The 23,558-nt window shown below is 38.9% G+C and overlaps 1 protein-coding gene and 1 non-coding gene across 13 annotated transcripts in view; one reads left to right on the top strand and one right to left on the bottom strand.

Moving 5' to 3' along the window:
* Positions 1–23,558, bottom strand: part of TENM3 (teneurin transmembrane protein 3) — a 2,746,241-nt gene that overhangs the window by 1,661,327 nt on the left and 1,061,356 nt on the right. The window lies entirely within an intron of this gene.
* Positions 6,745–6,816, top strand: TRNAC-GCA. The gene has a single exon. It is a non-coding gene; the product is annotated as a tRNA-Cys (tRNA).

Raw genomic sequence — 23,558 nt, 5'->3', positions numbered from 1 at the left:
ACCTCTACTTTGTCATTAGGATCAGGGATGGTTTTCCTCCAAGTCTTTCTTAGATTAATGTCTCCAGGTTTTCTATCTTTTGGAGTGATCAATATTTAAGCACTCTGCTTAGTTCTGATATTAATTCATATTTTTCCAACTTAATTGAGATATACTTAACATATAACATTGTATAAGTTTAGCGTGTACAGTGTGTTGATTTGATACATTTATATACTGCAAAATGATTATCACAGCAAAGTTAGTTAACACATATATTCATCACCTTGAATAATTAACAATTTCTCTTTATTTACTCATATGTGTGGTGAAAACACTTCACATCTACTATCTTAGCAACTTTCAAGAATACTATGCTGTGTTATTGGCTACTATCTCCATGCTTACATTAGATCCTCTAGAACTTATTCATCTTATAACTAGAAGTTTCAACCCTTTGGTCAACATCTCCCCATACCCCCCCATACTCAGGAAATCACCATTCTATTTTCTGTTTTTATGAGTTCAGTGTTTTATATTGCACATATCAATGAGATCAAATAGTATTTGTCTTTCTCTGACTTATTTCACTTAGTATCACACACTGAAGGTGATCTATATTGTCACAAACAGCAAGATTTCCTTGCTTATGGTTGAATAATATTCTATTATGTATACATATATACTGCATTATATTTACACACTAATATATATGTGTATATATCTGTATGCACATGTAATATATAAACATCTATGCACAATATTTATATACACACATACCTACATACACACACACATATATGTATAAATAACATTTTATTTTCATTCATTGAAGACATTCAGATCGTTACCATGTTATGTTGGACATTGTGAATAACGTTACAATGAGCATGGCAGTACAGATAGTTTCTCAAGTTAGAGATTCCATTTCCTTTGGATATATACCCAGGAATGGGACTGCTGGATCACATGGCGGTTCTACTTTTAACTTACGAGGAAACCCCATACTGTTTCCCATAATGACTGGATCAATTTACATTCCCACCAACAGTCCACAAAGATTCCCTTTTCTTCACATCCTTGACAGAATTTGTTATTTCTTATCATTTTTTATAATAGCCATTCTAACAGGTGTGAAGTGATATCTCAATGTGCTTTTGATTTGAATTTCCCTTATGATGAGTGATGCTGAGCACATTTTCATCTACCTCTTGTCCATTCATATGTCTTTTTTGGAAATATGATTGTCCAGGTTCTGTGCCCATTTTTTTTTTTTTAGTGGATCACTTTTGTTTTGTTTGACTTGGTACTGAGTTGTGTGAGCTATTTATACATTTTGGACATTAACTATCTAGAAGGCAATAGCAACCCACTCTAGTACTCTTGCCTGGAAAAGCCTATGGATGGAGGGGCCTGGTGGGCTGCAGTCCAAGGGGTCGCTAGGAGTCGGACACGACTGAGCAACTTCACTTTCACTTTTCACTTTCATGCACTGGAAAAGGCAATGGCAACCCACTCCAGTGTTCTTGCCTAGAGAATCCCAGGGACAGGGGAGCCTGGTGGGCTGCTGTCTATGGGGTTGCACAGAGTCAGACACAACTGAAGCAACTTAGCAGCAGTAAGACATACTTTGCAAAATATTTCTCCTATTCTACAGGTTGCCTCTTTATTTTGTTGATTGTTTCTTTTGCTGTGCAGAAATTTCTAACATTGTGCTGTAAAGTGGGTATATGTTTTATTGTCTATACCAAGACATTGTTACAAGAGCACAAGGGGTAAGAGTGTCAGTTGTTCCAGGACACTAGGCACTCTCCCCAGGCCTGACAATCATGTATGATTACCAAAATTACACACTTCTAGATGGCAGGGTGAGTGTGCCTTTTGCTGCTTTCTCCTATGGTTAATCAAAGTAGATTTTACTTATGGTCTTGAATAATTCTTTCTAAACAGATTTTAAAATAATTGAATTATAGTTTCACTGCACTAAGCATCTTGCTATTTAAAGGAATTGTATGGTGATTCTTGCTGCAAACTGGATAACTATAAAGTTATTCTCCCCACTCCCAATTTCTCTTTTATAAATATTATTACAGTTTGAAATGACTTAGCTTTCAGTACACCTATGTAATAATCAATGCCTGTCATCTCTGCAAATAATATATATTAACTATTTTCTTGACAGTTTATCTGGAGTCATCCTTTACTTTTTGCAGGCTTGACAGGTGGCGCTAGTGATAAAGAACCAGCCTGCGATGTAGGAGACACAGGAGATGCAGGTTCGATCCCTGGCTTATCCCCTGGAGGAGGACATGGCACCCCACTCCAGTACTCTTGCCTGGGAAATCCCATAGACAGAGGAGCCTGGAGGGCTACAGTCCATGCAGTTGCAAAGAGTCAGACACGACAGAGCGTCTAGCACTAGCACTTTGCTCTTTTCTTTCTCTCGAATCTCACATCCAATTCATGAGCAAATCCAGTTGGGCATTCCTTTATAACCCTGAATCTTACTCCTCCTCACCATCCAAAACTAAGGGACCTTCACTTCTCACCTTGTCTATTCCAGTACGGTATACTCTACTCTACCTGCAGACCCTTCTTCAGATTATTTTATTCACAGATCACTTCCACAAACCTACTTGAAACCATCACAGTATGACGTGATGGTTTAAAATAAAGTGATGGTTTAAAATAAAGTGATTACTGTTGTTTACAGGGTTTGACCTGACTTGACCTTCGCTGCGTTCCTCTCAAACCTTCTTCCTTTCCTTCTGTGGTAGTCAATCCGGGTGAAGCCAGCGCAGCGAGCAAGAATCCATCTCAGGGTCTTTGCTCCCTGTAACCCACTTGTGTTTACATAGCTCACACCTTTGACTGTTTCTCTGGCCAAATCTCACCTCTTCAGGGAGCCCACTTCAAGTCATGCTATCTAAAAGTTAAATCTCTCACTTCCTCTCCTGCTTTATTTTTCTTCATTGCACTTACTCACTTTTGATGTACCATTATGTATATTTGTTTATTTTCTCTCTCTCTAAACAGGTCACAAACTCCATCAAGGTGAGGACTTCTTTTTCTACTATATGACCCATTTAAATACGTTCTGACACATAGGAGACATCTAATTTCTATTTATTGGATGGATATAAAAGAAATGAGTAAGTGTGAGTATACATATTAGGTCAAATCTCAGGTTGAAAAATTGAAAACCAAAATGTAGCACTGAAACCTCTTTCTCAGTCAATCTTTTACCCTTTCACGTGAAAAAGGTGATAAAAAGATCATACCAGGAGCTAAAGTATGAAGTCAGCAAATGCTAAAGACTGAAGTCAAGAAGAGAGATTGTACTGTTTATCTTATTTTAAAGATTCTGAGATTGTCCTCATTGAATGCATTGCTCTTTTTTCCCCCTCTTTTTTAAATTATGAAAGTATGATCAGACATTTACAGGAGAGTTAGAAAATACAGAAAAATGTTATATAGTTCCACTGTATATTACAATTATTTTTTAAGTAGATAAATTAAGATGTTTAGTTGCAGTTTCAATATCAAACTCTCAAAAATTAATACAATGAATAGTCAGAAAAATAGACAGATATATTAGACCTGAAAAACTCTATGAACCAATTCAACCTAATTACAATTTACACAATTTTCACACAACAGCAGGGTACAAATTCTATTCAAGCTCCCATAGACTATAAACTAGGAGACACTAGAACACATCAAGGGACATAAAACAACGGTGCAAAAATTCATAGTCTAAAGTTACCAAAATCATACAGCGTCTGCTGTCTCATCACCATGGAATTCTGTTACTATGTTATTATTATGCATTGTTCTTAGTAAGAGTAGAAATTCCCGCTTTTCAACTCTGATTAAAAGATGAGCTTCCCTCCACGCCCTAAAGATCACCAGATTAGCTCTTTGTTGGCTAACGGAAGGCAAAGTGGTCCATAAGTGAGAGCCTGCCTTGGAAGACTCATTGCCTCGGTTTCCCTACGGACAGGAGGTGGGAAATGCCGGCAGCAGCACCCCAGCTGATCTCAATTGCCCTGAAGTCGCCCAGGGAGGAAGGCGGATCTCCAAGCAGTGAAGGCCCAACCATTTAGTGCTTTATAGACCACAGACAATTGCACTCAGGAGCAGGGAGGCAGGCGGTACTGACGGCAGTGTTCTGATGAGGATGCTCCCCGCAGCTCCATCCACACAGTAGCCAAACGACCCCCGATTCTGCTCTTGCTGTCACTTCTGGGTCTCTTCCAAGAGAGAGCAAGTTGCTTTAACCCAACAACAATATGAAGTTGCATCACTTCCTAAGTCAAAAATCCACTTTGTTTGGGACTGATTTTTTGATGGGGATCACGGAGTTCCACACTGTTCAAAAATGATTTTTAATCAAGATGCCTTCCTGTCAAACAGTAAAGTTATTAATGATGCTGTAATCTTCCAAATAAGCTTTGACAAATTTGTTTTTTGAAAAAAAAAAAAAAAAAAACAGCAGAAAAACCAGAAATGTGGTTGCTAACATTTGAATAGATCTTTCAAAAGGCCTGTACAGATTTAACTGTGAACTCAGAAGTTTCCTATTTCAAATTTTGAAAAGTACATCATAATTTGCTAGTTAATATGTGATTAATACAGTTTGCCTGGGTTTTTAAAAAAATCTGTACTATTCTATATGTTAATGAACACCATTTGATGCTATGGTAGTATAAATTTGAATAGAGCAGTTCATAAAACATGAACTGCTGTCCCTTTAATTTTGGGAAAGTTAAAAAATGTGCCCTTGAAAAATGAGTAGACAATAAGGGCCAGTTATCATCCCAGCCTGATGACCTATTCCTTGTATTTTAAAATGTTAATATCTAAATGATACATTCTACAGGTCTTTGCTTTCGGTTAGAAGCTGCACACATGTATGCTAAGTTGCTTCAGTAATGTCCGACTCTTTGAGACCCTACAGACTATAGTATCCCAGGCTCCTCTGTCGGTGAGATTCTCCAGGCAAGAGTACTGAAGTGGGTTTCTAAGCCCTCCTCCAGGGAATCCTCTGGACCCAGAGATCAAACCCACATCTCTTATGTGTCCTGCATTGGCAGGTGGGTTCTTTATTACTAGCACACCTGGGAAGTCTTCTGTTATAAGCTATTTCCATTATATTATCATACTGTGTCTTCATGACAGTCTTGGAATTCTTATCCTCAGTTTGTAAAGGGGGCTACTGAGACAGAGAGTTTAAGTAATTTGGCTACAAACACAAAATGAGCTCCATATTTGGGATTGAGTTGCAAATCATCTATCTACTCTCCTCACTGCCTCGTGTCAACCTCCTTACTATGGTTCACTGTGCCTTTTACCCAGCACTTCTATATGCGCAAGTTTCCTGTGGTGGAGTGATTCTATGTCATGTAGACCATGGCTTTGAGCTTATAATTCATTTAACAATGTCCTCAAATCCCAATATCAGAAACATGAAAAGCAACTTGTCCAAAGATACATAACACTGAGTCTTCTAAAAACTCTGAACTATTAAGCATATTTTGTAAATATGTAAGTACATATCTCTAAAATTATTAATGAATTCAGACATCTTATTAAGGCACAAGGGATAAAATTACTCTCAGCATAGTCCTACACTAATGAACTTCGAATTGCAAGAAAGACTCAAATGGCTTAAGCAAGTGGGTTCTTCTTTTGTATATGATACCTGGATATGACAATACAATGTTTACATCTGAATTTTCTAAATGCAATGATTCAGAGAAAGATACTCTAGAGGTCCCCTTCATGGATCACAGCTTTTTGTGGCAAAGGGGCTTGCATAACTCAATGAAGCTAGTAGTCATGCCATGCATGGCCACCCAAGACGGATGGGTCATAGTGAAGAGTTCTGACAAAACGTGGTCCATTGGAGAAGGCAATGTCAATCCTCTCCAGTATTCCTGTCTTGAGAATCCCATGGACAGTATGAAAAGGCAAAAAGAGATGACACTGGAAGATGAGCCCCGCAACTCAGAAGGTGCCCAATATGGCACTGGGGAAGAGCAGAGGGCAATTACCAATAGCTCTGGGAAGAATGAAGCTGCTGGGCCAAAGGAGAAACAACACGCAGTTGTGGATGCAGCTGGTGGGGAAAGTCCAACACTTTCAAGAACACTGTATAGGAACCTGGAATGTCAGGTCCAGGAAGCAAGGTCAACTGGACATGGTCAAGAAGGGGATGGCGAGACTGAACACTGACATCTTAAGAATCAGTGAACTGGAAGTGAATGGGTGAATTTAATTCAGATGACGTTTATATAAAGATTGAAGGCAGAAGAAGGGGATGGCGGAGGATGAGAAGGTTAGATAGCTTCACCAATTCAATGGATTTGAATTTGAGCAAACTCCAGGAGACAGCAAAGGACAGAGGAGCCTGGCATGCTACAGTCCATGGGGTTGTAAAAAGTCAGACACAACTTAGATACCAAAGAGCAACAACTGGAGAGGTGTATTGTCCAATATGGGAGCCAGAAACCACAAGTATCTATTGAGCACTTGAATTGTGATTGGTCTGAACTGGGATTTGCTGGGTACGCACGTCAGTATGAAGAGTTAATATCAAAGAAGAATGTAAAATATCACATGAATCACTTTTATAATGATTACATGTTGATACCATATTTAAGATATATTAAGTAAGTATATGTTACTAACATTAATTTCACTTGTTTTCTTCTTGTTTTTCGAAAAGAGGATACTAGAAAATTGAGACCTTCCTATGGGGCTTCCCTGGTAGCTCAGAGGTTAAAGCATCTGCCTGCAATGCAGGAGACCCAGGTTCGATCCCTGGGTTGGGAAGATCCCCTGGAGAAGGAAATGGCCACCCACTCCAGTATTCTTGCCTGGAGAATCCCATGGATGGAGGAGCCTGGTGGGCTACAGGGTCGCAAAGAGTCGGACATGACTGAGAGACTTCACTTTCACTTTCATGGGACTTACAGTATATGTCTATAGGAATATCTAAGACATGATCATTGTCCTTTCTCAAGTATGTGATGACGGATATCTGTTAAAATGACAAGTGACTGGAAAAAGAAAGTAGCATCTCCAAGAAAGCCCAAAGAAGGGGAAAATCAGTGTGGTCTACAGACACGGGGAAAGTCTGATGTTAAGGGTTGCAAGAGAGTCTTTTGATGGGCTTGATGAGGAAAAAGGATGGGATAAGGTCACTGTCAGTGCAAAGGAAAGAAAGGAAGAGAAATATTAAAAGATGACAGAAATACAATGAAAGATCCAACTTCTTCATGAGGCCAGAAACAGTAATTGATAATAATAAAAGAGGTATACGTATTTATTTTTCTGATTTTCTCTTAAGCTCTCTATTAATCCAGTGTTAGCAACTCAGATATGTACCTTTTTGGGGAGCCATTTGGAACATGGCTTTTGTTCCTTCAAAGAAATAACGTTTGCTAGTAACAACTGGAGTTCTTTCTCTCTTCTGAATGCAATTTGCCCCTTCATTTTTTAAAAAATCACCCATTCTGAAACAGCTCTGCAAATGATTACGAGCTTTCAATGTTACACGACTCATTGCTCTATGCATTTGTCAAAATTTCAGCAAGTCAAGAGATAACCTAAGGACATAAAAATTAACACATGTAAATTAATCACTGATTCTAGTTTGGGCTATGAAATCAATACAAAAAGTAAGTCAATTTTTTAAAGCTTCAATTAAAAAAGACATACCCAGAAGAGGTGTAACCAATAATCTGGCTTGTTTCAGTAAGAACATGTGCTGAAACCATATGTCAAAGAGAACACCAGAAACACAATCCATGGGAAATGTTTTGTTTTTAAATCTGAAATCAAAATGGTAGTGTGAAAGCTATGTTTTATTCAACCCTGAGAGAGCTGTCTCATTTATGTGACTCGTGAAATAACGAAGTTCTTTCTGGGCTATTGGCCTCTTAATCTTGTGTATTAATTCAGGTAATGCACCACTACCACTATCGTCTACGTAATTATTTTTATTTATGTACCATTAAGCTCCATTTTCATTACTTTTGGATACAAAAAAGGGGCCAAACAAAGGGTATTTGGCCAGCACCATCACCTCATTTACAATCTTCTGAAGACCCCTTTCTGGGTAGAGAATACAAATGACAGTCCCTGACATTTTTTAAAAGCAGTTTTTACTTCTTTAATTAGGAATTTCAGGCAGGACCCTCTGCTTGAACCCTTAATATTTTCAGACACTTCTGCCTCACTTCTGGACTGATTCTTCCTAAGTTTGTGCTGAATGCATTCATGCTTCGCAAGAAAGCTGCTCTCGGGCCCTTTCATATTCTGCTATAATCCTTTGGTAATTACAAAGTCTGTCTCTGCAACAATGGGCAAATCCTGGAGGAATTCGGAAGCCAGGGCCCGTGTGTAAAATCGTCCTTGGACATCTGGGCTGAATTCGCCTCCCAGGGGCCCTGGACTTAGAAAACAGCCCTGTCAGAAATGCAAAAAATCAGAGGAGCACAAAGGTGATGATGAGAATAACTCTGTGTCAGTGAAAAACACTGGTTAAATAAAGTAGGACTACCAACTTTCAGCAAAATATTTCATTTAATAGTGGATAAACCCTCACCATAGAAGTTGCAGCCCTCGTATAGCAAATTTCAAACTACTTAGCACTCCACATATAACCGTTTCTCACCCTCACACATTGCAGACCCTGGGGAGTCTATATATTTCATCCCTCCCTTTGTCTTCCTGTAATTATTAGTCCACTTTTCTTTTTTTTTTCTTTTTCCTATCAGTTACTGACATAAAAATCATATCAGAAATTCTTTAATGCCACCAACTCAAGAACATCAAAATAATATTAGTGTAATTATCGTGTTTGGCTATTTGCAATTCATTGTATTATTAAGCATTTGTAATTGGTTATAATGATTAAGCTGGAGTTTTTATAATATATGCTTTTCTTTACTTATATATCACAACAAAATACACAGTTTACAGAAATTTGTTACATTACTATTTGGAGAATTCTTAAGTCCTCACTCAGCAAAATAGTGTTAAGTGCCTCTGCCTGGTTTTGTTCTAAAGACAAATAGATAATACATGCTCTGCAGTTATCTTGGACATCTATTATTGAGATGTAATATGTAGGTAGTAAAAATCTTATGACTTTTGCTCCAATGCACTAAGGTAGGTTTAAATTGGTTGAGTAATGCGATAAAGGAATTGCCCAAATCAAGAGAGCAGAAAGCTAAGAAATCTTAGTTTACATTTTTTTCTTTTTTTGGCATACAAATTAAAAAATTTTCCCTATTATTCTGTGAACCTTTGAGGAACTGATTAATGCTCTTTTCTGCTGCATCCAGCCCAACAATCATGCACTGAGCTTCATGCTTCCTAATGACAGCAGTAATTTCATGTCAGTGTCATTTCTAGGCCACTGAAAATATATACAGAAAAATATTAAAATCATACTTACTAAAGAGTAGCACATAGGTAGTCAGGAATAAGATTATTGAGGGGCTTCTAGAGTGTTTTGCTTTTGCTTCATTGTAAGATGAAGTAAACATGGGGATTTTCAAACTGAACAAGCACTGAGCCATAACTCAACTTCATCCTTCAGTCCTAAGAATTTTTGGCAGGTAAGCAACATGCCAATAATCCTAATAATATTGAACTACCTGGTTGCATGTAGGGTTAGGAAGCTGGACCTCATTTGATCCAGAATTTCCAGGGGACCACAGTAGATTTTTTTTAAAAAAGAATCACAAAATAGACTACAGGATGGATGCTATAAGTCCTAAGTTGATGATCCTCTGGCATTTATCCAGATTGTAGATTCTGAGATGAAAGGAGACCTAAGGCATGGCCTCTATATGAAGTGGGAAAAAGGAAAAGCCAAATGATATCCCTTTAGTCAGTTATGTCCACTTTCACCAGATGTGAAGAAAACAATACAAAACTTAAGAACTAAAGCTCAAGCAAGCACAGCGTGGAGAGCTAAAAGCCATGATTAAGCTTGGGGAAAGAGAATATAAATTTCAAAGAAAAATGATTCACTATAAGCATTTACATCCTAAAGCCAATGGGGTTTTCAATAAACCATTCGAGAGGGGGGAAATGCACAAAAATATGTTTCCACTGGCAAAAGCTTGTTAAATCTCCTAAAGCGAGTTTTTGTTTTACCCCCTGCTTTGAAAGTACTCAGTTCAAGCCTATAAATTGGTTGAGGAAGGGAAAAAAATCAGTTCCTTAGGTCCTTGTAAACATTTCACTTTTATTTTTAGAAATAAGAGATTATTTTTCAAAAACTGCAGGTGTGAGGAAACTAATATTGAAAGTCTCCCGTGAACTGTTTTACACCTTACTCCATTAGAGTGTCCTTGGAGTAAAACAAATTGGATGAAAAAACACAAACCTTGTAGCTTCAGATACTCAAAAGCTTATTACAGCTGAAAATGAGTAAAATATTACAGCCACCAGGCCTATTACAATAGAGAACAGATTCAGCTTAGGCTCAAATGTAAAAGCAACCTCATTATAGCCTCCTGTTCTTTCACATGGGTCCCCATTTAACCTAACGCTTTAAAACAGAGTCTCGGTTTTCGTTTAAATTACTAGTTAGAAGAAACGATGAAAGTGTTTACTTGTGAGAATAAAAAAAATCTTAAATACAGAAGAATACTAAATTTTGTTCATTATTTCCATTCAGAGGCAAAGATCACAATGCCTCCCAAAGTGCTACTGGGTTTTAGTTTCAAAATTCAACATGGCTTGTACCCTTAGCACTTCCCAAACAGGCACTGAGATATGGTCTCAGCTTACCAGAAGAACAAAACACATCTCTCATTGTTGTTCAGTCGCTCAGATGGATTTCTTAGTGATGCCAAGGACTGCAGCACGCCAGGCTTCCCTGTCCTACACTAACTCCCAGAGTTTGCTTAAAGTCATGTCCATTAAGTTGATGATGCCATCCAACCATCTCATCCTCTGTTGCAAGATTTATGGGGAACTCCTGCACAAACACTATTTTTTCTTTTTCAGATTAACTAAAAGGTAAAAAGTAATTGAGATCTATTCATGAATATGGATTGGGGTATTTGGGATAGGCTAGGCTTTCCAGCTACTAATACAACTTTAAAATTCTTTTTCTAATTTCTATAAAACCATCTCTGACTCCACAAGGAAAATTTCCAGGTTTCAAAAAGAAATGTCTTCCTGTGATACATTATCTACACACATACACACAAACACACTTTGCCAAATAAACATACAAATTATTATAGAGGTCCGATCATTTGTTTCTTAGGTTTGTCCATGGGTGGGTACTATGAGAAAAAAAAATACTGAAAAGAACTAACGAACCACAGTCATGATTAGACATTATAAAGAAGACTGAAGTTAGTGAATTCCTAACTTTGCTCTTGTTTTCTTGTATTTATGAGGATCTTCCATCCTTCTTTCTTTCTCGAGTTCTTATGGGATTAAAATTTGTTAAGTCTACTCTTAACGTATTCCAATAACAAAGTAACACCAATTCTTTCAGTCTTCTTTATAATGCTTATTTTCCAATAATCAAATTTTCTAGAACACTTGCTTTCTGGGCTCTTTAAAGGTTTTCAAGTTGCTTTTGCAAGTGAACATAAGCTCCACTCTTGGAACAACAGTGCAAATAATTTTCTAATTATGGCATGTGATATCCTGCATGTCACTCAAGATAAAGGATGTTGAAATCAGGAGTAAATTCAAAATACTTCATGTTGAGGTGAGGAAACTGATGCCTAAAGGTACTAAGTGATGCTCCTGAAATTACTGACAGAAATGAGAATACAATAAAGAGTTATAGAATTCTAGATCATGGTCTTCTGCTATATGATGCCCTCATTTATGCTAACATTTAATCATTTGGTGATTTTTTTATGAAATTGCATTTCCACTAAGTGAATACTCTTTCCATGTGTTAGGGTAGAAGCGATGTGCTTTCTGTAAGTTTTCCTGATGCAGTCAAAGCCATCTGAAATATTTGAAAGTCATCAAAAGAAAATATACCTTTACTATTAGCATTCCATGAAAACCAGAAGGAATAGAGAATTGTAACCACCATGCATGATTTCTTACAGATTTTAGTCAATTAATATCATCTACAAACTTGCTTAGCACCCAACCTTATCCATATCAATGACTAAGTCATTAAGGGCCCTGGGGCCACACCTTGTATATTAGAGTCTCATCTGGTAATGGAAATCTTTGGATCTCTATTTCACCATTCCCTAATACAATAAGTCATTTGTAGAACATCACGCATTTGCCTAATTATTTTTAAAATATTTGCTTAGTACTTACTTGTGTCAAGTGCCTGATTTACTCCCAAGAACTGAGAAACAGGAGAGTGACTGGGAAAGAGAGGGAATCTACCCCTACTAACATGGATCTCAGGGGAATGCTTGGACTTATCAGGAAGAACAAGATGCTGTCAAAGGTCAGAGACTTGTGTCTCCTTGTTCCAGCAAAGACTTCAAGTGACATTGGGATACTGAGCCAGGCATCAGCAGTTGAAAATCAGTAGGATAGTGTCCTATAACAGAAGAAGGATATCCGAGCAAATGCATAAACAAATGAACCTGCAGTAAGTCTTTCCCATGCCCCGGGGGGAGGCTGGTGGGGCACTGGATCCATGTAAAGGCTCAGAGTAGACAACTAGGGAAAGGAACTTGAATGAGACACTGGTGACTATTCAGCAGTTGAGGGAAGACCACGTAGAGAGACAATTCCCAACAAATCACTGTGGTCACTGAAGTCAGCACGAGTAGATGTAATACGACATTATGGACACATAGAAGAAGAGCAGAAAATTGTGCCAAGGGGTATGCATTTTCTCATTTGGACTGTAATAAATCACCACACATTTACAGGAGGAGGGAGGAGGGTTCAGGATGGGGAACACGTGTATACATGTGGCAGATTCATGTTGATATATGGCAAAACCAATACAATATTGTAAAGTTAAAAAATAAAATAAAATATAAAAAAAAATAACATCATTTTTTTTAATCTTGCATTTCTGAAGGTTAGATCAGAAAAGGGTTTTATTGTGCTAAAATCAAGGTATTAACATTCTGGAGACTCTATGACACAGCCTGTGTCCATGTGTTGGTTTGTCTCCATCATCAAAGTCAGCAACGGCTATTTAAGTCTTTTTCATATCGCTCTAACAAGCTCTTGTGGGCACAAGCAGATAATCCAGAATAAACTCCGCACATCAAGATCCTTAATCTAATCACATCCAATTAAACTGAGCTAAAGCACTCAATCCTAAAGGAAATCAACCCTGAATATTCATTGGAAGGACTGATGCTGAAGCTGAAGCTCCAATACCTTGGCCACCTGATGCGAAGACCTGACTCATTGGAAAAAATCCTGATGGTGGGAAAGACTGAAGGCAAAAAGAGAAGAGGGTGGCAGAAGATGAGATTGTAGACAGCCTCACTGACTCTGGGGACGTGAATATGAGCAAACTCCAGGAGATGGTGAAGGACAGGGAAGCCTGGCATGCTGCAGTCCATGAGGTCACAAAGAGCTGGACGCGACTTAGTGACTGAACAACCACAAAATGTAACCACTTGGTCCCACTGGCCATGTACAGTAACATATTCACAGGTTCTAGGGAATTGCCTAGAGAAGGCAATGGCACCCCACTCCAGTACTCTTGCCTGGAAAATCCCATGGACGGAGGAGCCTGGTGGGCTGCAGTTCATGGGGTCGCTAGGAGTTGGACACGACTGAACGACTTCACTTTCATTTTCACTTTCATGCATTGGAGAAGGAAATGGCAACCCGCTCCAGTGTTCTTGCCTGGAGAATCCCAGGGACGGGGGAGCCTGGTGGGCTGCCATCTATGGGGTTGCACAGAGTCAGACATGACTGAAGCGACTTAGCAGCAGCAGGGAATTGCCATTTGGACATTTTGGGGGCTAGGGGCATTACACTAGCTATCACAGTGTGAGAGGAGATCGATAACCTCGGAAATTTTACATGAGATGATAATGGTAGAGTCTTGCTGAATGAGTAGACTTCCAGAGAGGTAGTGAACAGGAGGTGAGAAAGGGAGGAAGGAAGGAGTCCAGGCAGAGAGAGCCCTAGAAAAGCCAGAGTCAAAAGTCTTTCATCCATTGCTTCCTTGTTAAAAATATAATCTGCCACATAAGCAAACTGCTCTGACATTTCTAGTCATTTTGTTCACTACCAGCATCTGCTACCCTCTTGGAGATTTTCACAGATTAATATCCTATTTCCATAACTAGCTAAGTACTAATGTTAAGTAAGCTAGCTGTACTATTCAAATATTCGTTCTTTACCCTCTCTTTAAAAATGAATACAATAATATTCTCCTATTTAGATTTCAAATGTCTTTCATCATTCATATGGACTGAATACCATGATTACAAACAGCATTGAAATACATTCCCCCTGCAATCAACAAGGATCTCCATCATCTGGTCCTGCTAATTTACATATACTATTTACAGACTTCTCAGACTATATCTATGTATACACCATTTTATTTACAAAATAATCACCTCCCTCAATGATCTTCTTTGAGGTTTAAACCTTCCACAGTTCCCAACAGATTGGTGCAATTTATTTTCACTTGCTTTTCACCCAAAGAGGATGGGTGAGGAGTATGTGAAAATTAATCAAAAGCAGAATTAACAGGAAGTACAGGGAACAAGATGTGGTAGGTCCATTCAGTTCAGTTCAGTTCAAAGATAATCAACAACAATCTGTCAACACAATGGTGCCTCTGGTTACCCAACCAAGATCTGGGGACATTCTAGACAACCCCATGTACCAGAAGCATACATGCCTGCCAAGGACCACCTTGAAACAGAAACCTCATGGAGTCTGGGAAATACATTCAGAATTGTCTCTACTGAATAACTCAAAACCAGTAACCATGCTCTAGTCCCAAACTGACTGGAGATCTCTAAATGGTTCCAGGTTAGGACTGGCTGACTCTTCCCAGGAATGTTCAGCAGGATATCTGAATCTGAGAGTTACACAGAGTTTTCTTATCATTTATGGGTCTCAGATCAATCGAGATAATTGCAAAGTTCCCCTAAGAGAATTAATATTTTGTAGTAGACTTAAACGTGTCTATTCTTAAATATCCCTCAGGTATGAGCAAGCCACAAATTTAACTAAACCTCAAAGGTAATGTGTCTAAACTCAAGGGAAGGAAAACAGTGAAACCAGGGGTGGTGTCCAACTCTTTCCTCTTAACCATTATTTTTCACAGACTGTTGTCTGACCTTGTTGTGAAAAACACTCACTTGATATATATTATTTAAGAATATATTTATGTTGCCTTTCTATAATAACATTTCTATCTCTCTTGTGTTTTTGTCCCCCTAAATATATCCCTACCCTCTTGTGCTATTTCTCTGGATCTTTCCTTGGTGACCTAGCCTAATTTCCAAGGATAGTTGCATTCCCACTTGCTTTTCAGACTTCATATTGCCCTGATTTTTGCAAAGTTTGTATTTTTCTATTGTTTTAGTCTTCTCTATGTATTGGGAATTTTGGCTACAGTAAAAGTTTCCCTTAAAGAATCAACAATGCTGTGAGAATTTATTTAACAAGTCATCTGGAAAAGATTGTAAAATATATCCTATAATCATTTACATCTTGCTATTCATGGACAGCGTCCATGGATATTTGAAGAATTTTAGGCATTAAAGTAGCAACTAATATTTAAATAGTGCCTGTTCTATGCCAAGTGCTGTGAAGAAAGCCAGGGATGTAAGTACAAGAGAAGAGAGTGAGGGATTTAACTGTGTGTATAATACGGTTCCTGCCACAAAGAAAAAAGTCCAGAAAGGACAAAGATATGCAAATAGTTATAATATAACGTGATAAGTGCTTTTAAAAACATATGAACCAACTCCTTTGGGAACACAGATAAATGAGCAATTAAGTCAGCCTGAAGGAGTTTAGAGAAACTTCAGATAAGAGGTCATATTTTTGCTGGGCTGTGAAAGAAAAGCAAGTCTCCACTAGGGATTTGAAGATATTGAAGAGACAGAAGGGAAAGAGGAAAAGTATATAACAATGAGAAAGATCATCATGAACAGGGGTTCATCAAAATTAATGGCTCAGTTCCTGGCACGTGTCCAATTGCAATAAATATTTTTGAATGAATGATTATAAATGAATACATGTTTGAAGAATTGACTACATCCTTACTATTTTTTTATGGTTTAATGTATGGATATTCAAGGGTAGGTAGAGGGCATAACCCAGAGAAAGCAATGGCACCCCATTCCAGTACTCTTGCCTGGAAAATCCCATGGACTGAGGAGCCTGGGGGGCTGCAGTCCATGGGGTCGCTGGGAGTCGGGCACGACTGAGCGACTTCGATTTCACTTTCCACTTTCATGCATTGGAGAAGGAAATGGCAACCCACTCCAGTGTTCTTGCCTGGAGAATTCCAGGGACGGGTGAGCCTGGTGGGCTGCCATCTATGGGGTTGCACAGAGTCGGACACGACTGGAGTGACTTAGCAGCGGCAGCAGCAGCAGAGGGCATAACCAGTACTTTGGCCACCTCATGCGAAAAGTTGACTCATTGGAAAAGACTCTGATGCTGGGAGGGATTGGGGGCAGGAGGAGAAGGGGACGACAAAGGATGAGATGGCTGGATGGCATCACCAACTCGATGGACGTGAGTCTGAGTGAACTCTGGGAGTTGGTGATGGACAGGGAGGCCTGGCGTGCTGCGATTCATGGGGTCACAAACAGTCGACTGAGCGACTGAACTGAACTGAACTGAGTGGGCATAATGGTAGCTGATTGCATACTACTCCTGGGGGTCATTAACTGCAGTTATTCTTTCATAGTTTCCATGACTGGACATGGAGATGGACATCCACCAAGAAATGAATAGAGGACAATGTGAAGGAACTACAACCTTAGCATTCCTCAGCTTAGCAACGTAGCTTCTCTCTAGACTAACAGCTCCCAGGCAATGAGTTAAGCACTGGATTTATAGCCAGATAGTTAATAATGTGCTAAACAGGACAGGGTGGGTGGAACAGGCCAGGTAGTCTTAACAGCAAATAAAAGTCTTCTGAGAAATGGAGCCTGTCTGGACTGCAGAGAATAATAGAGGAAAACAAAGTCATGGAGGACCAGAGAGAGAGAGTAGGCTCTGTAAGACCTTGGAGAATAAGTAAAAAAGTATGGGCCTAATAGGGATGGAAAAATTCAAAGTAATTTACGTAGGAGTTTAATACGAGTGGTAGCTCAGATGGTAAAGAATCTGCCTGCAATGCAGGAGACCTAGGTTCAATACCTGGGTCAGGAAGATCCCCTGGAGAAGGAAATGACAACCCACCTCTAGTATTCTTGCCTGGAGAATTCCATGGACAGATCATGGAGGTGCAAAGAATCAGACACAGCTGAGTGACTAACAATTTCAGTTAATATGAGAAAGTTTGAGTTTCCAAATTAAAAAAAAAAAAATCATTCTGCTTCAGGAAGACCTGTGGATTGGAGAACATTTGTGGGGGTTGGTATCTGAGTAGAGTCTGAGACAGGAGCCCCGGTGCTTGTTCAAGCAGGAGGAGAGGTAGTGCAGGGCTGGTGATGGCAGTCGACAGAACTGGGAAGATTTGAGAGAGACTTGGAAGGTAAGACAGAAAGTATAAAATACCTACTGCAAATTTAAGTGTTTACTCTATATTTGTGAAAACATACAAATCCTTTCCACTAGGGTAACTCATTGATTCTTCCCCTTTTCAACAAATATTTACTGAGCATTACGGCCAAGGCACTGAGGACTCAGCTGAAGCCAGAGAATCAAGATCCCTGATCCACTAGAGCTTATATTTTGGCAGGTAGACAAACAAACAAATAAGTGTGTGGACAGAACAATTTCAGAGAGGAAACCCCTTTAGACCCAGCGGTTAGGAAAGAGTGTTGGAGATGAAGAAACCTGAGGTCACTGGAGGATAAGAAGCCAACCAACAAGAAAAGGACCATTTATACCTCATCCTTGAGTTAGGTCTCCTACCAGTCTCTTTATTATCTCACTGATCTCTCTCTTTTTTGAAAATTCAAAAGGTTTTTTTAAACCTATCTGTATTCACAAGAGTTTTGGTCTACATATATGTCCTCCGTGTCACTACAATGAAACCACGAGGGCAAGTGATCTTCCATAGGAGCTCTGCTTACCTTCTGCCTAAGAAACAGAAAGAACACATACTGGCCTTAAATAAATATCGAAAGAATAACGTAAGTTAAACAATTTTGTATCCTATCACACAATCCTGACTGATAGTCGTTTTTGTTGAAACAGATTCAGGTTTAAAACAGATTGGTTTCATTATCTTTTTCTTTTTTTAAAAAAACTGATTAACATTGCAGCATACATTTAATTGCTGATTAACATAATGATCTGAACACCTTGAAATTAATAATATTAGAGCTGTTATTTATGGATATATCAGCTGTCTGGAGAACTAGTTCTCCAAAGATATATATATATATATATATATATATATATATATATATTCAACTTCTATGAATTTTTAGCAATTTGTTTAGAGTTTTTCATTTAACTCTTTATAAAAATTATTCTAGGTTGAAATCTTGACACCATGTTGCATAATAGAGGTTCTTAATTATTAGAATTCTTATAATTTTGAAATTAACAAAAGATATGCTGCTGCTGCTAAGTTGCTTCAGTCTGTGCGACCCCATAGATGGCAGCCCACCAGGCTCCACCGTCCCTGGGATTCTCCAGGCAAGAACACTGGAGTGGGTTGCCATTTCCTTCTCCAATGCATGAAAGTGAAAAGTGAAAGTGAGGTCGCTTAGTCATATCCGACTCTTTGGGGCCCCATGGACTGCAGCCTACCACGCTTCTCCGTCCATGGGATTTTACAGGCAAGAGTACTGGAGTGGGGTGCCATTGCCTTCTCAAAAACAAAAGATATATGCATAAGTAAATCTCTACATCTATGCTAATATATTTTTATATACAGATAAAATATTTTATATAGTAAATTTTACCATAGAGTATTTTAGAATACAATCATATGGCTTGGGCTACTTCTATTATGTTCTGTCTGTAATGTTCATCCTAATTTTCAATGTTCTTGTAAACAAAGAATCTAAACCTTGAGGGAAAAGGAAAACATACAAATGCTATTACGGTACACGTTTTTGAGCAGCAGGAAGTCAGTAGTAAGTGTCAGAGATTGATCAGAATTGTGTTCTATATATAAACAATTGCCATCAGGTGTGCCCTGGTACGAGGTCATATGTGTACCCAAGCAGTAATTTGAGCAATTTAGAATTTCAGGCAGCCTAGAGAGGGAATAAATTATTGAAAAGTTTAACTTCAAGTGTAAAATGCATCTTTATGGCAGATTTCTGAAAGAAACAGATTCTGTCCTTTCATATTAAATTAGATTTGTTAGTTGAATCAAAATTTTTAAATAATTTACATACACACACAAAAGTCTATTGCTGTACCATTAGTTTTGCAGAAGTGGGAGATGACCCAAAAGCAAGGAATAGATATGCATATATATTTGGTATTTTCTACCCACAGCAATTTTTAATTTTTTAAAGAGCTTATTACTGAAAAGAAGCTGAGTTTTAGCCAAACTTGGCTATTATTTTTCACATACTTGAAACCAAAGCCAATAAACAGTGATACAGGTACTAAGAATATAGGTGTGTATGTGCTTGCTACTGCTAAGTCACTTCAGTCGAGTCCGACTCTGTGCGACCCCATAGACGGCAGGCCATCAGGCTCCCCCGTCCTTGGGATTCTCCAGGCAAGAATACTGGAGTGGGTTGCCATTTTCTTCTCTAATGCATGAAAGTGAAAAGTGAAAGTGAAGTTGCTCAGTCATGTCTGACCCTCAGCGACCCCATGGACTGCAGCCCACCAGGCTCCTCCATCCATGGGATTTTCCAGGCAAGAGTACTGGAGTGGGGTGCCATTGCCTTCTCTGGTGTATGTGCTTAGTCACAATCATTTCTGACTCATTGTGACCCCATGGACTATAGCCTACCAGGCTCCTCTGTCCATGGGATTTTTCAGGAAAAAATACTGGGGTGGGTTGCCACTTCCTTCTCCAGGGGATCATCCCAACTCACAGGGTCTTCCTGCGTCTCCTGTGTTGGTAGGCCGATTCTTTACCACTGAGCTGCATGGGAAGTCCAACATCAGATTGCTATTTCCAGACTGATACTCCAAATCATATTTATTTCTAGACTGCTACTCTAAATTTGATCTAGTACTGAAAAAATAGTTAGGAATACATTCTAGACTCTAGAATCTCAGATTATATTTTTATTAGCTTCGAATCTATGTTAATTAACCAGAATGTTCTTCATGACAGAGAATTCACCCTATGGCAGATTCATGCACGTTCTTTTTTCTCCATTACATTAGAGCTCTCAAGTTTTAGACTACATGGCCACATTTCCAAATCTCCTTTGATTATGTGGACACATGACAAAGTTGTGGTTACTGGAATATGAATGGAAGTGATGTGTGCCACTCACCGGTTGCATTCTAAACAGAATGGGTATGGCCTAAACAGATTCATTCCCACCCGCTGCGATGTAGATGCTTTGCCTAGAGCTGTGACCACCATCTTGAACCCAGAGGCAAAATCTTAGAGTTCATGTTGGCTCTTGGTTGCTACATGAGAGAATAATGAACTCTTATCTTATTCAAATCACTTTGTTTTGTGATTTATAGATCTAGTCTATAACCTAGTACATACTTCTATATCATCATCATCCATTTAACTCTAGTAATCTTCCAACTTCAAAAATCTTACTGTTTATAATTTATAACATGATCACTTTGATTAGGGATTCATTTTAAAGCAATTAACATGAATTTTTAAATTTATTACAATTTTTAAAGACTTATACACCTCTAATGCAAATGAATATTCTATTATTTTAATATTGGAAGGCATTCTTACTATGTAAAGCTTTGAAATATAGATATGGAGATGCCATGGACTATAGCCCACCAGAGTCTTCTATCTGTGGAATTGTCTAGGCAAGAATACTGGAGTAGGTAGCCATTTCCTTCTCCAGGGCATCTTCCTGCAAGAGATTGAACCTAGGTTCTCCATCATTGCAGGCAGATTCTTTACCATCTGAGCCACCAGAGAAGACCATGGACATGCTAGAAGTACACAAATAGCTCATGATATGAACAAAATGTAGTTTTTCAAGATGGTGTTTTGGACTTGTGCTTTGCCAGTATATCACAGGACAGTTATGAAACCTTCAGTTATGCCTAAGGGCTCTTCTGGTTACTACAAGGCCACAACTGAAAGTTAGAACTAATCAGGGAAGGAATGCTGCTGCTGCTGCTGCTAAGTCGCTTCAGTCGTGTCCGACTCTGTGCGACCCCATAGATGGCAGCCCATCAGGCTCCACCATCCCTGGGATTCTCCAGGCAAGAACACTGGAGTGGGTTGCCATTTCCTTCTCCAATGCATGAAAGTGAAAAGTGAAAGTGAAGTCACTCAGTCGTGTCTGACTCCCAGCGACCCCATGGACTGCAGCCTACCAGGCTCCTCCATCCATGGGATTCTCCAGGCAAGAGTACTGGAGTTGGGTGCCATTGCCTTCTCCGAATCAGGGAAGGAATAAGACTGAGCAAAAAGGGATGTGATCAGGATCCAAATGTAAATATAAAAAATTCACATTTGAAAAATGACACAATATAATTTATCACTTTTGGAAATCAAATTGAGGTCTAGACAATAAGAACTCACTTCCCTTACTTGTTTTTAAAATTGAAAACTCTTATTAGGACAGTGACCATTTTTATTTCATTTAACTCTCTATTCCTGATGCTTAACACAGAGCTTAGGTCAAAGAAACTTACTAATGTTTGTTGAATGACTGAATTAATATCACTTATTTAAAGTAATATTTGACACTGGAATTCATCCTGTCTCTCTCTATTCTGCAGAATGGCATCAAAAGAGAATACAAGAGTACAGAAGCGTAACACAATATTTTGACACTTAAAAAGTGATGCCTAAGCTGAATTTGAAAGAAAGAATAGAAGGCGAGATGGAAAGAAGATGACACTGTGGATGAAACAGGTTGGAAAAATCAACCAAGCACAGGAGAAGAACCAGCAGGGACCATACTAGATGACCCCAGGAAGATACAGAATCTTCAAAATCAAGTAACAAGATAATCTAATGACCCCACAATTCCACTCTTAGGTATATACCCCTCCCCCCCCCCAAATTGAAAACAACTATTTAAACAAATATATGTACATGTTTGTTTGCAGCAACAGTATTCACAATAGCCCAAAGGTAGAAAAAAAAAAGAAAAATCCCAAATGGCCATAAATGGAAAAGAAAGTGAAAGACAGAAAGTGAAGTCGCTCAGTCGTGTCCCACTCTTTGCGACCCCAAGGACTGTAGCCCACCAGGCTTCTCCGTCCATGGGATTCTCTAGGCAAGAATACTGGAGTGGGTTACCATTTCCTTCGCCAGGGGATTTTCCTGACCTAGGGATCGAACCCAGGTTTCCCACATTGGAGGCAGACACTTTAACCTCTGAGACACCAGGGAAGCCCATTATAAACATGAGGCATATTTCATATATATATATATATATATAATGGAATACTTAGGCAAACAGAAGACTAAAGTACTGATGAAGAATACAGTACTATGGCATGGATGAAACCTGGAAACATAACGTTAAGTGAAATAAGCCAGACACAAAGGGTCATACATTGCATGATTCCACTTACAGGGACGCTTCAGGACGATCAGTCCATAGGAGAGTAAAGCACTCTCCTAGTGTCCAGGGTTTTCAGAGAGTGGAGAGAAACTGCTTAATAGGTTAAGGGTTTTGCTTTGGTAACACTTGAAACTCGAGAGGCACAGTGGCTGCATGCCATTGTGACTGGACTGGATGCCACTCAGTTGTTCATTTTAAGATGGTGAATGCTATGTTAGGTGAATTTCTTTTCAAAAAATCATTTTAAAATGACCTATAATACCTTATGACCTAGAGTTTCAGCAATCTCTTTTGAATAATTTTTTTTTTATCAGCATCACAGCAATTCTACCATTGGGCCTGTATCTTATTTATGTTTACTGAGTACATTGAGGTTCCAGTTCCAATAATCAGTTCATTTCAAGTCTAGGCAGGGATGTGGCTCAGACGGCAAAGAGTCTGCCTGCAATATGTGAGACCCAGGTTCAATACCTGGGTCAGGCAGATCCCCTGGAGAAGGAAATGGCAACCCACTCCAGTACTCTTGCCTGGAAAATCCCACGGATGGAGGAGCCTGACAGGCTATAGTCCATGGGGTCACAAAGAGTTGGACACAACTGAGCGACTTCACTTTCACTTTTCACTTTCTTTAAAACATTACTTTCCTTAAAGTATGACATTGAAAAAAGAAGGAAAAACAAACAACCCAGTACTATTAGTAGGAGGTAGCTGAATAACATGGAGCTAATAAACACATTTAGTCCATCTCCTGGAGACCATGTCTGGGGATGGCGTAGC

This window comes from Bos indicus x Bos taurus, chromosome 27 (genome assembly GCF_003369695.1).
Source record: "Bos indicus x Bos taurus breed Angus x Brahman F1 hybrid chromosome 27, Bos_hybrid_MaternalHap_v2.0, whole genome shotgun sequence".
NCBI lineage: Eukaryota > Metazoa > Chordata > Mammalia > Artiodactyla > Bovidae > Bos > Bos indicus x Bos taurus.
This window is presented reverse-complemented; position numbering and strand designations above follow the sequence as displayed.